The following is a 13,386-nucleotide window of genomic DNA, read 5'->3' as shown; positions in this document are numbered from 1 at the left end:
CGCCGACAGTTTGCATGACAACGGCTGCATCGCTCAAAAACGCTGTTCATTTCTCGAGGCGGTTGACACTGACGGAGGTTTGTGGGTTGTTAATTGTTTTGAGTATAACACTGAAACGAAATTGCAGGTATTGATAATTAGGGAAATAATCAACCCACAGTTTCAACCCTCTGCTGCAGTTCATCAGCTGGAACGGAGAAGGAGGCAGAAAGGCTGTTTGCAGGAGGGTGAACATTTTTTTTCTTCTCATTTTGGTTATCTTCAATCCTTTCTGATGCACCTCTGCTTCATTTCACTTGCACTGCACTTCAGGCGTCACACTTTCCCACCCTCTCCCTTACCGTTGTAATAGAGTGTTGTGCAGAGCTTTACAGAATGCAGCCACGGCGGACCGTGTCCTCCTCAGGCCCTTTAACTCCTCAGGTACCGCTCGCTCTCCTTTAGCCCCCCCCACACACAGAAACGGGGCTGAAGGCTAATGATAGCCTATTTAACTTCATATCATTCATAAATTACTCCATTAACGACTCCATGACATCGGCCGTAAAGACAGAGGTTTTGGCATTTACTTATTTACTGAAGGGAATTCAGTCTTTACATTATTCTTTGTTCTTTTGTCAGTGTTCTTGACACACTTATCCAATGTTTGATGAGAGTTATTTTAAGGGGAAACAAGAAAAGTAGAGCCCATACATTTTATTCTCCTTGGCTCTCCGAAGAATTAATCTCACAAACGGTTTTGACAAGTGACCCTGGAGGGGGGTGGGGTGCAAATGTTGTTGCAAGTAGCCCACATCTCTGCCCCGCCCCCCCCAAACTGAGTGATCTAATTATTACATGTTAAATAGGCATCTGGTAAATGGTGCATATAATGATGCGCTTCCGCAGGATTAAGTGCCTGCCTGCCCTGCTGCCGGGGCTAACGCACAAATTGGCCTTCTTCTGTTCTCTCCTCCCCTCTTTCCTCCTCCCATCCCTCATTTGCCTTCTAGGGGTAACCTCTCTCAGAGACATGCCTCAGGTTCTCGCTAGATTAATGGCAGCGGACTGAGATGCGCTTTGGTCTCCAGCGCGTCGCCGTGACTTAAGCGAAGTGGAAACCAAGTGCAAAAGAAACTTCAATTCAGTCTGATATAAAGGTATATTATCATGTTATGTTATGTAGAAACACGCAAATAATAGAATCATTATGTTTGTTTCTGGTCTAAAACTTCATTGCTGGGCATGAGTTAGAGCGATATTAGTTTTGACAGGAGGTCTCGTCTTCTCCCTCCTTAGCAGGTTGGTCTCTTGCTATGTTCTTCTTCAGCAATAGCAGTCTCAGCTATGTCGATTACGTTTATCCAGCTCAGCCGCTAAGAGGACAACACCTCTGAGTTACGAGGAGCTGTCCGACACTTCCCGTTTAAAGGTCGTAACACATACATTCATTATCAGAACTCTTGGGATGAGGCTTAAGGATCCAATCTGTAATTCAGATGCAAGTAAATGGGTATGTCCCACCACTGAGAATCAAACTGCAATGTTTCAGTTGTTAAAGGAACAGTACAACAGATGGGTCTGTTCCTGCTCATACCCATTGAGCTGTTTCTTTGTCTGGAGACATTCTTTGTCCTTTTGATGGCGATTTGTAATTCATCTCTGTCCCTTCAGGAGGTTCTCTTTTGCTCATTACTATTTGTTGTCGGTCCCCCATCCCCGTCCTCCCCACAGCAAAGGCTGATACAGTCGGGAAAATGACTCAGATATAACAGGATACATTTACCCTTCCCTCCCCCCAAATACAGTTTCTAAATGCACATTGATATTTTTGTTTATTGGATTATTGTTCTAATCAAATGGCGGGCTTCCCTCGTTCCTGCGTGCCCCGTCTTCTGTTTTCAGGTTAAATCCAAATAGCACGGCCTGATTGATGACAGACGCTAAGGGATATTGCGTATGCTCATTGTCTCATTAAGGAACTCAGCCATTTGTCATTAGTCGCATGCTGGAATTAAGCATCATTAGCGATGATACGATTAAAGGATAAAGAGGATTTTATTTCTAATAGCATTTATCTATCGTCACATTTATTATTGTGTCTGAGACGTGGATTGTTGAGTGAATAGTTTTGATACTTACTGAACTCTGACGTCAATTAAACACAATAAAGGAGCAGGTAATTAAATGAATGTAAACTTAGTGATTATTTTGCATTTTAATAGGAGTTTCATGATTCTCACTAAATTCAATCGCTCACAATCTGTGACCAATGGGTAATAAAATTCCCCATAAACGTACAAGTCTAACCACAAAGCTTCTTAACCCCACACAGTATTTAGTTACCATAACTTGGTGGTCTTATTATTGCAGTAAATTCCAAATGTGACACTTCAACCAAGCTGCAAATATTGTTCTATGAAAGAATCGTTAAGAAAAAAGTGATGAAACCCACAGTGCAAAGCGTCGTTTTTGATCCCATCAGGTGTAGTTTTTGAACAAAAAGCAAAAGCTGGCCGACCAAGCCGGGCTCTTGTGGCGCTCATTCTGTGTCTTGTGCCACGTCTAGTCTGGTTTGGCGAGCCCGGGAGCGACAGGGAGAGGAGCAGCAGACTGGAGCTGTACACTCCGATGCCTCTGCACGCTGAGGGCAGCTGACACACGCTGGTATCAAGACAGACGCAGCAACCGTCCAATGTTCCAGGCTGGTGAGGATGCTCCAAAAAAAATCTGTCTGTCCTCTCTACGTGTCTCACCTGTCTCCCGTGTGCTGCCATGTGTCCTGGCGACATGCATGCACCAAGGCAAAAGGGAGAGCAGAGCCTTTAAAGGTGCATGTATGGTTACAGACAGACACACACACACACAAAGAGAGAGCGAAAAAACCATGTTAGTTATGGACCTACAGAATTATTGTCCTGACCGCATGTTCTGAAGTCACGTGTTGACCATATCTGCTGACCTGAAGCGCCGCTTGCATGAGGTTCACCAACTGTGCTGCCACACTGGACTGGATTATCAGACAGCAGGCCCAACAGCTCGGCCTGATACTACCCTGCATGGCTGCCATCCGGCCTTGAGCACTACAGATGTCCCCCCCCTCACTAGTGAGCAACTGGGAATGCATGATGAAAGGTGATGATGATGCTTCACTGCTAGCACGCCTGAGCTTTTCTTTTTTTTACTGCTCACAGTAGCCTTGTGTGATGATTGTAAAAGTCCAGTATAGTTAAGAAGATCATAAGACACACACACATTCAGTGAAAGGCATTTTATGATGTCACAGCTCAAGCATGTCTTGCGTTAAAACCCAGTGAACATAGTTTTTTTTACTGCTCCAATAGAGGCACAGGCATTACAACCCACCAGGGAAGGTCTTAGGCAGGAGTTTTGGAGCTCAAGGTCGCTCATGGTTACAGCGAGCACAACAATATTCCACAACAAACAAACAAGTCTGACGCGGAAGCCAACGCCTCACTCCCTCCTCCCCGTACTTCCTCATGGGAGCCCATGTGTTCGAGCACACAGCCGGTAAAGATGCCCTTAGCTGTGAAGGTCACCTTCAGTGGTTTCCCTGGTTTTTTTTTTTTTTTTACCTCCACTCCACCAGCAAACATGAAATCCATCACCTGGCACCGCCATGGTAATAGACTCATTTTTTCTGCCGTCTGCGTGTCAGTTCGATTCACATGGGACACAGGTGTAGTTTCCGTGCAGTGAATAATTGACCCTGTGCCAGGGGAGGGGTGGGGAGGAGAGGGGGAGTGTGGAGGTCATCGCTGCAATGACAAAGAGGACATCCTTAGTCCTGGACCTGCAATGTCTCTTTGTGAATGGGAGGCAGAGACAAGAGGACACGGGGCAGCGAGACTGAAGGAGTTGTGAGGAGGTGAAGGAACTGCACAGAAAATGTTGGAGTTATTTGTAGAGAAGCTGGAAGAGAAATGGACGGATGTCATGATGCAGAACGGGAAGGCCAAGCAGCACAAGAAAAGACCTCCCACACATCAACACTCAACCAGCCGCTCATCAGGAGTCTGAAAGTGATTTATATTGCAATTACTTCCACCAGGGAATTTATTTATTGCTACTTCTTTTACTTGTGCAGGGCTGGCTTCCGTACTCATCTCACCTCCCGTGTTGCGTTTCATTTAGTTACGGGATTTTGGCTGTATCTGTTAGTATTCCTTAGCAAGTGAGGCGTAAGGATGGCAGTGACAAGAAAAGATGCTTGATGACGATGGAGATTAATTATCGATGGTCGTGGCGTCCGTTCAAGCGATTTGGCATCGTACATCAACGATATGCACAATTGTAAAAAAAAAAAAAAAATTCTATCAAGAAAACAAAGCCTTCCAAAGGCAGAACTATTATGTCTAAGTTTAGGTAAGTGGGCGTGTAAAGTACAATTACAAACGTATACTGTTTCCCATGAGGCTGCATTGAGGTTATGAGTGAGCCGAGTGCAATAATGAGAGCATTGCATTAATTATTTTCATTGTCTTTCTGGAGATTCTGGAAGCATCTTCTTATCTACATGTCAGCAGACACCTTCCGCCCTTTCTCTGAATACAGCTGCTGAGCGGAGTGAATAACTGCTCTCCACAAAAAAGGGATCAGTGAGAAAATAGGAACCGTTCAAAAATAATCAAAGTCATATTCTAAAAATCACTTGAGGCCAGAATTTCTCCTGGATTTAAGACCCACAATAAAAGCTGCGATTAAACGAACTCTTAAACCTGTCTACGTTTTAAGCATTCCCACATTATTAATCAGTCTAAGAGCCAAATAAAGAGCTTCCTCTTCCTTGTTGAGCTACACCTTCTGCTGCTGTTTCTCAACTGTGTTGTAAACCCTTTTTCTTTTTTTGGTAGGGATTCTAAATTTCCTTCTGAGCATTTTGTAATATACTTTTTATTCTGGATAATCAGGAATCCTCTCTTGAGTCACAGCCCTACTCTCTATTCTGTCGGCGCTATACAGCGTGTTGCCCATGGTAACTGAAACATGTCACATCTACACTTTTTTCCGGCTCGAGAACCGCGGCCTCGTCCCACTCGCTTCACACTCAGTTGCAAACTGCCCTTCTACACGCTGAAGGTCCAGGCTCCAAGAAGCCAACAGGTCAACATCGTCCGCAAAAAAAGCAGAGATACTTTGGCCTCCAAACCAGACCCCCCCTCTGGCCCGTGACAGCGCCTAGAAATTCTGTCCATAAGGATTATGAGCAGAACCGGTGATAAAGGGCAGCCCCGCTGGGGTACAACATGCACCTGGAAAAGGTTTGACTTGGTGCCAACAATGCAATCCAAGCCCTGACTTCGATTGTACAGGGACCCGGATCCCATACTCCTAAAGCACCCCCCTCCCCACAACATACTACAAGGGACGCAGTCAAATGTGATGCGTGCCATATCGGGCGAGGTCACAGTCCTTGATTTTTAATAATTAGAATCGTCATATATTTATCTTTTAGTAATATAGAAAAATTAAACTTCGAGTGACGCAGTTTTGTGGTTCTCGTCACTTCACTCATTATGATGCCCTCAGCAGCTTGCGTGATGACCAACAACCATCTGCACAGATGTGTCGTAGCACACATTTGGCTCTTCTTCTGTGCAGAGCGGCTGGGGGGACCCCACACTGAGATGGAGTATGAAGAGCCCCAACTTATAGCTAATCACTTCCACTGAGCCACCAGCTGTAGAAATGAGTGAGTCAGGCTCTTCGCAATAAGGTTATTCCACGAGATTCTGCCAATGCAGGCCTGATAATAATGAAAAAAGATGGCGATGCTGAGCTGGCACTCTGTGGATACGGAGCTCAGCCGGGACAGACAGAGCTGGCGCAGTGTAAATTGGTCTGATCCTGGCTGCAGCTTTATCACATTTGGCCAAGGAAGCCGATTAGTGGGTTTCACTCTAGTCTGGTCGAGCAGGGATAGAGAGGCAGTCTTAGCTCCCCCCCCCCCCCGACGAACTTCTCAGAGGAATCCAAAGGCCTAACACGCAAGTACCAGGAAAAGTGACGAATGAGGGAAATGAATCATTCCCATTAAACGGATTAGTTTAAGTTCTTTTTAAGGGTTCGCACAGGAACTGCCACAGACCAACTCCTTAAAAAAAATAAAGAATTTCATTCAAATACAACATGTGTGTGATTTTAAGTCAAAGGACACGAATGTAGCTCGAGCCACAGTTTCATGTTAAATTTACTACAAAGCAAATTTTGGAAGTATTGATAATTTATCAGCAAAAATGACCAGAATTAGTACTTTACAACCCTGAAGGCCACCGTGCATTAGTGACTTGAACTAGTTTTTTTAAGGTAAATTACACGGACAGCTTTTATTATTTATTATTATATTAATTTCATTACAAATAAACACATGTTGCACCTGTCCGACAATGCAGTAACAGACTTCATGCGTGGATTATGATATATTGTATCTGATTTCATCATTATATTACACACAAACTATTATTCGTCTGAAGGGGACTTCATAGAATAGAATAGAAAGCCTCTCTTGTCATTGCACAACAAATATACACTGAGATTAGGAGTGCTGCTCCATTTGGTCCATTTTTAAAAGGCCATAAAACAGTCAAAGTGAAATAATCAAATCCAATAATTCACCAAAATTCACAGTCACAAATGATCCAAAATCTATCACTATGTCGTCTGGATCTGATCCAGAATTAAGTCAGGAATAAAAATCCTATATTTTAACATTAACCTGTTTGTGAGGGTTGCTCTGGTGACTCTTGCTGCAGGTTGATTGCACAGCTGCGGAGGCATCGTTGAACTGAACGAGACGCACCTGTTACACATCTCCCCTGATCAGCACCTGCCTCTCTGGACAGTTCTCTGCCAGAACATCCTCCCTGTTTCCTCGGTATGTTCAGGCTCTCCCATTCTATGTGTCGTCCCGTATTCTCTCGTTCTATCTTTAATACCTGAGGAAACAGATCCAGTTGAAATCAGGGTTAATTTTCAGAACAAAACAATTTTGTTTTTGGATGCTTTTTTTTTTTGCTGGCCTTTACTAAGACACTGCACAAACGGATCCATCCATCCAGCACGGTGCAGTTGTTAGTGCTGTCACCTCACAGCAAGAACATCAATTATGAACCGTGGGTCCGTAATACTCTGTCAAAAAACAGCATTGATTCATGACTATTATATTTTTGACCCACCCTGCACACTTTAATGGTGATTACATTTTAAGCAGCAGTATTCTCATCTTCTTTTCATCGTCAAAAAAAACCTGTAATTGATAAATGCAATACACAAATTCGCTGTTAAGAGATAAAAAGACAAGTTTAACTCGCACGATATGAATGTATATTACATTACACCCCATTAAGGATAATGGGATGTATTTCTGTTTTAATGTTGTGAAGGAAATATCTAATTATGATTTTCCATGGCGATATCATAATCCAATAAGCGCCGCATATTAAGTAACCGCTCAAATAAAGACGAACATTAGCTTTCCACATTAATTTTCCCGTTTAATTTATTTCATCGACTGTCCACGTCGATTCAATTAAAAACAGCTTGTATGATTTGCTGTGGGGATTATTGTTGAGTTGTGCCGCGTCGGCGCTGTGGCGCTCGTCTTCGGTGGATCAGCCATCCCAGCGGAACTTTTACTGCCCACCAAGTCGCATCCCGTGATCACTTTGTTGGCCATCAAAAAGACATTTAGAGGGTTTTGTGAGCAGCACTCATTATTTCACTGCAGTCATATTCATGTCACATCCACACACATAAAACCTGAAGATAAAAAAAACATCCCTGAGATTGATGAGTTTTATTCAATATCCTTTAATATTAGGGAAACCTCCCTTCATGCAGATTTTATTTAATTTGTTTTACTTCTGTTTATGGTACAGGGCATAAAACATATACATTTTAGTTGTCTTAAAGGTCACATATGATATTCCAAACCCTCCTCTTTGAGTTTGCTCCATCCTCACCATCATTCAGGCAGCTGGAAAACTAATTGATTCTCCCATTGCTTGCTTGCATTGAGAATCATTGTACACTGCTGCGTCAGCAAATCTGTTGGATCGTGCAAACTGCCATGCAGATGTGCAGAACAGCAGAGAGTCTTTGTCAAATGACTTTTTCCTTCATGCTGTGCAGTTTTGTCTGACTAGATAATAGCGTATTGGATGTTGTGTTTACATTTTGTCTTTATGTTGTCCTGTCTGTTCAGTGACCTGCACCTTAAATCCTCTCTTTTTAGCATGTTTGGCTGGCTCGTTTTATTTATTTATACAGGGACAGCGTACAATTTAACATTGACCATAGAGGAGAGATGCATTGTACCAGGTTATAGCTGAATGCTACTTTCCACCTGTAGTCCCTGTTTAATAGTTAAATACCGACATAATATTCTACTTTCATTTGTGAACTTTATTTATTAAACAGCAGCTTTGACTCATTTAATTATGTTACATTATATCAATGTGGAAGAAGCTGCTACCACAAATCAAACATTTCCTATACTGTTTAATTCCTGTCAAAACATAAAATTTCAATTACTGAGAATGAATGAATGAATGTGACACTTTACTTTTTTTTCTTACTAAATAAGTCACACCATATTATCCAATGCTGGATGCAATGCAATCCTGGAATAAATGAGGAAACAAGTAGCAATAAATAACAGAAATTATGTGATTATTGTGCAAGAAGGAAAAGTTGCTGCATAACAATAACAGGAAGACATCTATGGGCCTTTTCCTGAAGTTAGTGTTCAACATCACTTCACTTTTATGTCTCCTTAATTTCTTCCCCCCCTGTGGACAGCTAGTCCACTGTAACGCAGGCTAGCGCCAGCTCCTCATTGTTGTTGAGCATTCACACTGATGAGCTATAAAACTAGCGCACAGACCGTTACGGTACGGTTTCTATGCAGCGAGCCAAATACATTCCCGTCCTTTCCATAAGCTTTAGAGCAATAAGCATCTTCAGATGGCTTCACTGTACAGCTCTGCTGGCAGTACATAAATTAGACGTAGTGTTCACTTAAGGATATTATGCAGAGAAGGCGTCACGGTGCTGTCTCTGCCGCTGCTGCAGCAACATTACTGTGATTAATGCTGCGTTTCACCCGTTCCAAAGGAGAGAAAGTCCTGAAACTGCCTCTTGTCCTTCTGCTAAATGCACCAGCCAGTTTGACCTAATTGTGGCTCATCACAGGCGAGAAAGTTGCTCACTGAGACCGTTATCAAGTGTCTCATTTCCCCTGTCATGAAATCGCAATTGGATCAGCGCGTTTAAGGTTTAACCCTTCTATAAATTTGCCGGTGTGTCTTGATGCGGCGGGTTCCAAAGTCACTGTTATTTAAAGGTTCCACTATAGCTTGGGCATCCACCTTATTCAGTAAAATCTTATTGCATATATATACATATATATATATATATATATGTATATATATGCAATAAGATTTTACTGAATAAGGTGGATGTGGATATATATATATATATATATATGTGTGCAAATGTACCATAGAACAACACCATTGTGTTATGTTGCAACAGAGAGAAATCAAAATGGTCTAAATGGCAATGCATCCCAACCTTCACACATCTGCAAGCCTGAAGGGGGCAGCCCAGCCGCCGCCTCATTTTGAACCAACCAGCACAGAGTCGCCGCTCGTAACCGGGCAGTTTAGTCAAAATGCATGATCCACATGTCCAACTCGGTGTCTGCTTTCCGGTTTCGGAGTAACACTCGTTGTTAAACTAGAATAGCTGTATAATGTCATTTTAAATGCTCCACGCTGGGAATTAGTGGTCAAGTTAAGGCGCCAAGTGTTTCTTGTTTTTGTTTCAGGATACTTTATCCTTCCTTCCCTTCTGTCTATCAGGTTCTCTTCAATGCCACACTCCAGCTGCTGGAACGTCTGCTGCTGAAATACAACCTGAAATAAGCAGATTCATTTAGGTTCGAGTTTTTAGGATTGGTTGTGACAGACTATGATAATTTGTCTAGTTGCCAACTTGTGTAATCTCCAGCATGTTTTTGCCTTCTCTTACGCGACCATAAGATTTTGTAGATTATAGATAATTTTTGTTTTTGCAGTGTTTTCGGTTTTTGGTCCGCTGTGCGGAGCTTCGTATTTAGGATTTTGTTCTGGCTCTAGTTTGTGTTACGTTTTCTGGGACCTCAGCCAGTTAAACTTTTACTCGCATTACTAACATTTTTGAGGTCCACCAGCTGTTTTATTACAGCCGGTGATAGAAACCATTAAAATGTCTGAGCAGGGACATAGTGGACATGACGAAAGCTTGGGACATGTCCCACACAATTCCTGTATGTCCGCTGTCTTCCCAAAACTTGACCACTCAGGGGTTAAGGTGACCAAAAGGCGAAGAGCACACAATGTGCCATCTGGTAACTCGTACGCATCTCATCAACTGTTCAGTCTGGAGTCTGTCAACAAATGACTGTCAACGAGCTACTGCTCCCATGACCCATGGGAATAACAAGCATATAGGAGGAGTAGAAAATACATGTATTTGGCATGAAGATAATGATTTAAGTGGATTTGAAGTATACATACAGTTAATCTCATCCGATCATCAGCGACATTCTCTTCATGCTCCGACATGAAATCTACGATATTCAGGGCTTTTAAAACAAAAGCACAACAGCATCCTCACCGTTGAAGAAAAGTCACTCTTTAACGCTTTGTTGCAGGACCCGGTTATCACCGCCACCTCTCCTCTTCTCTGCAGGGAACTGCTGATGAAGATAAAACATCAGACGATAATTGTGAAACTTACCTCCTTGGGGCACGACCTAACTTTCTGAATCATCCTGTGAACGTCGTCGGGCTTTGATCAAAGACTCGACTGCGTAATATGGATGTCATTTTCGAATCATACCCTTTAATTCAGAAAATCCTACGCAGATCTAATTTTGACTTGACTAGCTAATCATTTCTCCCAGTTGCTATATTCTTAAATAAATTGAATCATGCCTAGACATGATTGATGTGATCATTTCAGTCTCAGTAACAATTTTGGTTTTTTATTTATTTATTTAAGTCATGAATTTTGGGATGTCTTTACACACCTTGCTGGAAATAGACCGGCCGAGAATCATCTTAAAATTCACTTTTAGAGGAAATGCTCGTGTTGTACATGTCATTCTCTGTTTAAAGGAAAACTTCTGCTCTGCTCTGACTATTTGTTTCTAGAACATCCCTCGGCTTCTCATGCAGACACAGAAAGTCATTTGATGACTATTTTTTTTTTTCACATTGAAGACTATCACAGTGCCCGTGCTTTAGCATAGCTCCTTTTACCTAAATCTAAACGGCTACATTAAAGCTTTCCTTCACCGAGGTGAGGGCAAACTTCAGAGCTACTTTTACAACAAGACTGATGTCTCAAAATGAAGGCGTCTCACACACACACACACACACACACACACACTATGAAGGGCTCCTGTGACTTTGGAGGCGATTGTACAACACTGAATGACATACAGCAGATAAATGGGAAAATGGGACTGAGCGGCATTCTCCCCCAGGACTTAACATCAAAGCCTCAGCAACAGGAAGCATAGTTAATCTCCCTTGTCTTCCTCCCTACCGGGGTGCTAACAGCACAATGAGGGGAAAATGGGCCAACTGTACACGGAATGTAGGAGGATAAACATACATGTGCAGAAATAAAAGTGCTCAATAATTACTCCAAACGCGCCCCCCCCCCTGCCCACACACACAGACTGGAACACAGCTTAACTCTTAAAACGCGACGAATCACTGCTGGTTTCTTTTTTCCTCTCCTCCGCTTCCCTCAAACATTCAGGGTCTCAAGACTTAACTCTTGTATTTACTGGCACAATGAAGGAGGAGAATAAATCTCACCTTTCCATATATCAGAACGGAAGAGAGAGGAGGAAGCGAGGGGGGGGGACCCAGCCCAGTTTAATGGCCCTCCACCCCTGAAAGGAAGTGATAATTAAAGTTAAGTGAACAGATGCTGAAAGAAAAGCTTTTTTTTTGTGATAATAAATGTGGTTTTGAATTTAACACCTCAGGGGTGGGGGAGGAACCCTATCTAAATGGCCCTTAGGCCACTAATACAGTATATCGTAATGCTGTAATGTGCGTTGACGACACCCCCCCTCCACTTCCACTTGGCTCTGCTCCCCTCCCAGCCCACTGGCTAAGGGCTGAACCCCTTGTGCTTGAGAAGAGATTAAGTTAACGCACTTAAATGTAGCAACAACGGCAAATGAAATTGAGACCGGTGGTGTTTTTTTTCCAATGTACCGACAAGATCCATCCAACTCCATCAGAGTTGGAGGAGTGTTCAAGAAAAGCTTGTGGAAAGCTGTGCAAAGTGCTCAGAGTGTCTGAGAGTTAATGAGTTTGGTGCAGCACTCGAAGGCAAGCATATCGTTGCATGTGTTTTCAGAATTTGTGCTTTAGGAAAAGAAAAAGTTGCCAGATTATTTCTCACATTATAATTATTATTATTACAGCTTCCGCCAGAGCACGTTTGTGACATGATGCAGAAACTTGGAGGATAAATTGCACAAAACTGCAGCACTATTTCTGCTGGATCACGAACGCACTTCTGAATCGATTCTAAATCAGTGTGTGTGTTTTTTTATTATTTAGTTCCACAAACTAAATGATGGCCACAGAAATATAGTTCTCATAGACACAGACAGGAGTACCCGATTTGGACAAATCATTCTTTTTTAGAGCTGCTTGAGTCACAACTTATTCCAATTGAGGTTCATCCAGAGGGCAAGGAGAACCTTCAGGGGGGGGGCAGGACCACCTGCTGCTAGCCCGGAGCAGAGACAGAGCAGCGGCCCTGGGATATCACCCACCCTCTGCCCTACGGGAATCCTACCAGATCCTCCGCTCACCTCTTCCTGCGCCTGGAGTGAAGTCTGCCTGATTGTTCGGACCGATGCAACCGATCTCAGCAGGGGTCCGCTGGAAAAAAAAACATGGAATTAATGCACACTTTTGTTGTTTCATCAGCATTCTCTCAATCTGTGGCTGCTCCTACATGATCATGAAAATGTTCTGCCTAATTGTTTTAGGGATGGGATTTAGAAGCATTTGTGGTTATTCTTTTGTGTTTTACCTTGGGTTTTTGTTTGTTTTTATTTGTTCATTCCTCAGTGAACGTAAGCGCAGTGTTTGCTCATCGCTATAAAGCTCAGTGCCGCAACTAATTTATGCAACTAAATATTGTATCTTCAAGGTGTAAAAATGAAAGCCTTATCAGAGAATTTAATCATGCCATGAGAGGGGGGGGGGGGGGGCGGAAAAATATTTAGATTTTAATTTTTTTCCTGCTTGGTTTGCATATTTTTCCCCCCTCATTCCCAGAAAGGGTGGCCTTACCATGTGACTA

Source organism: Brachionichthys hirsutus, chromosome 19 (genome assembly GCF_040956055.1).
Source record: "Brachionichthys hirsutus isolate HB-005 chromosome 19, CSIRO-AGI_Bhir_v1, whole genome shotgun sequence".
Classification (NCBI taxonomy): domain Eukaryota; kingdom Metazoa; phylum Chordata; class Actinopteri; order Lophiiformes; family Brachionichthyidae; genus Brachionichthys; species Brachionichthys hirsutus.
Note: the sequence above shows the minus strand (reverse complement) of the source record.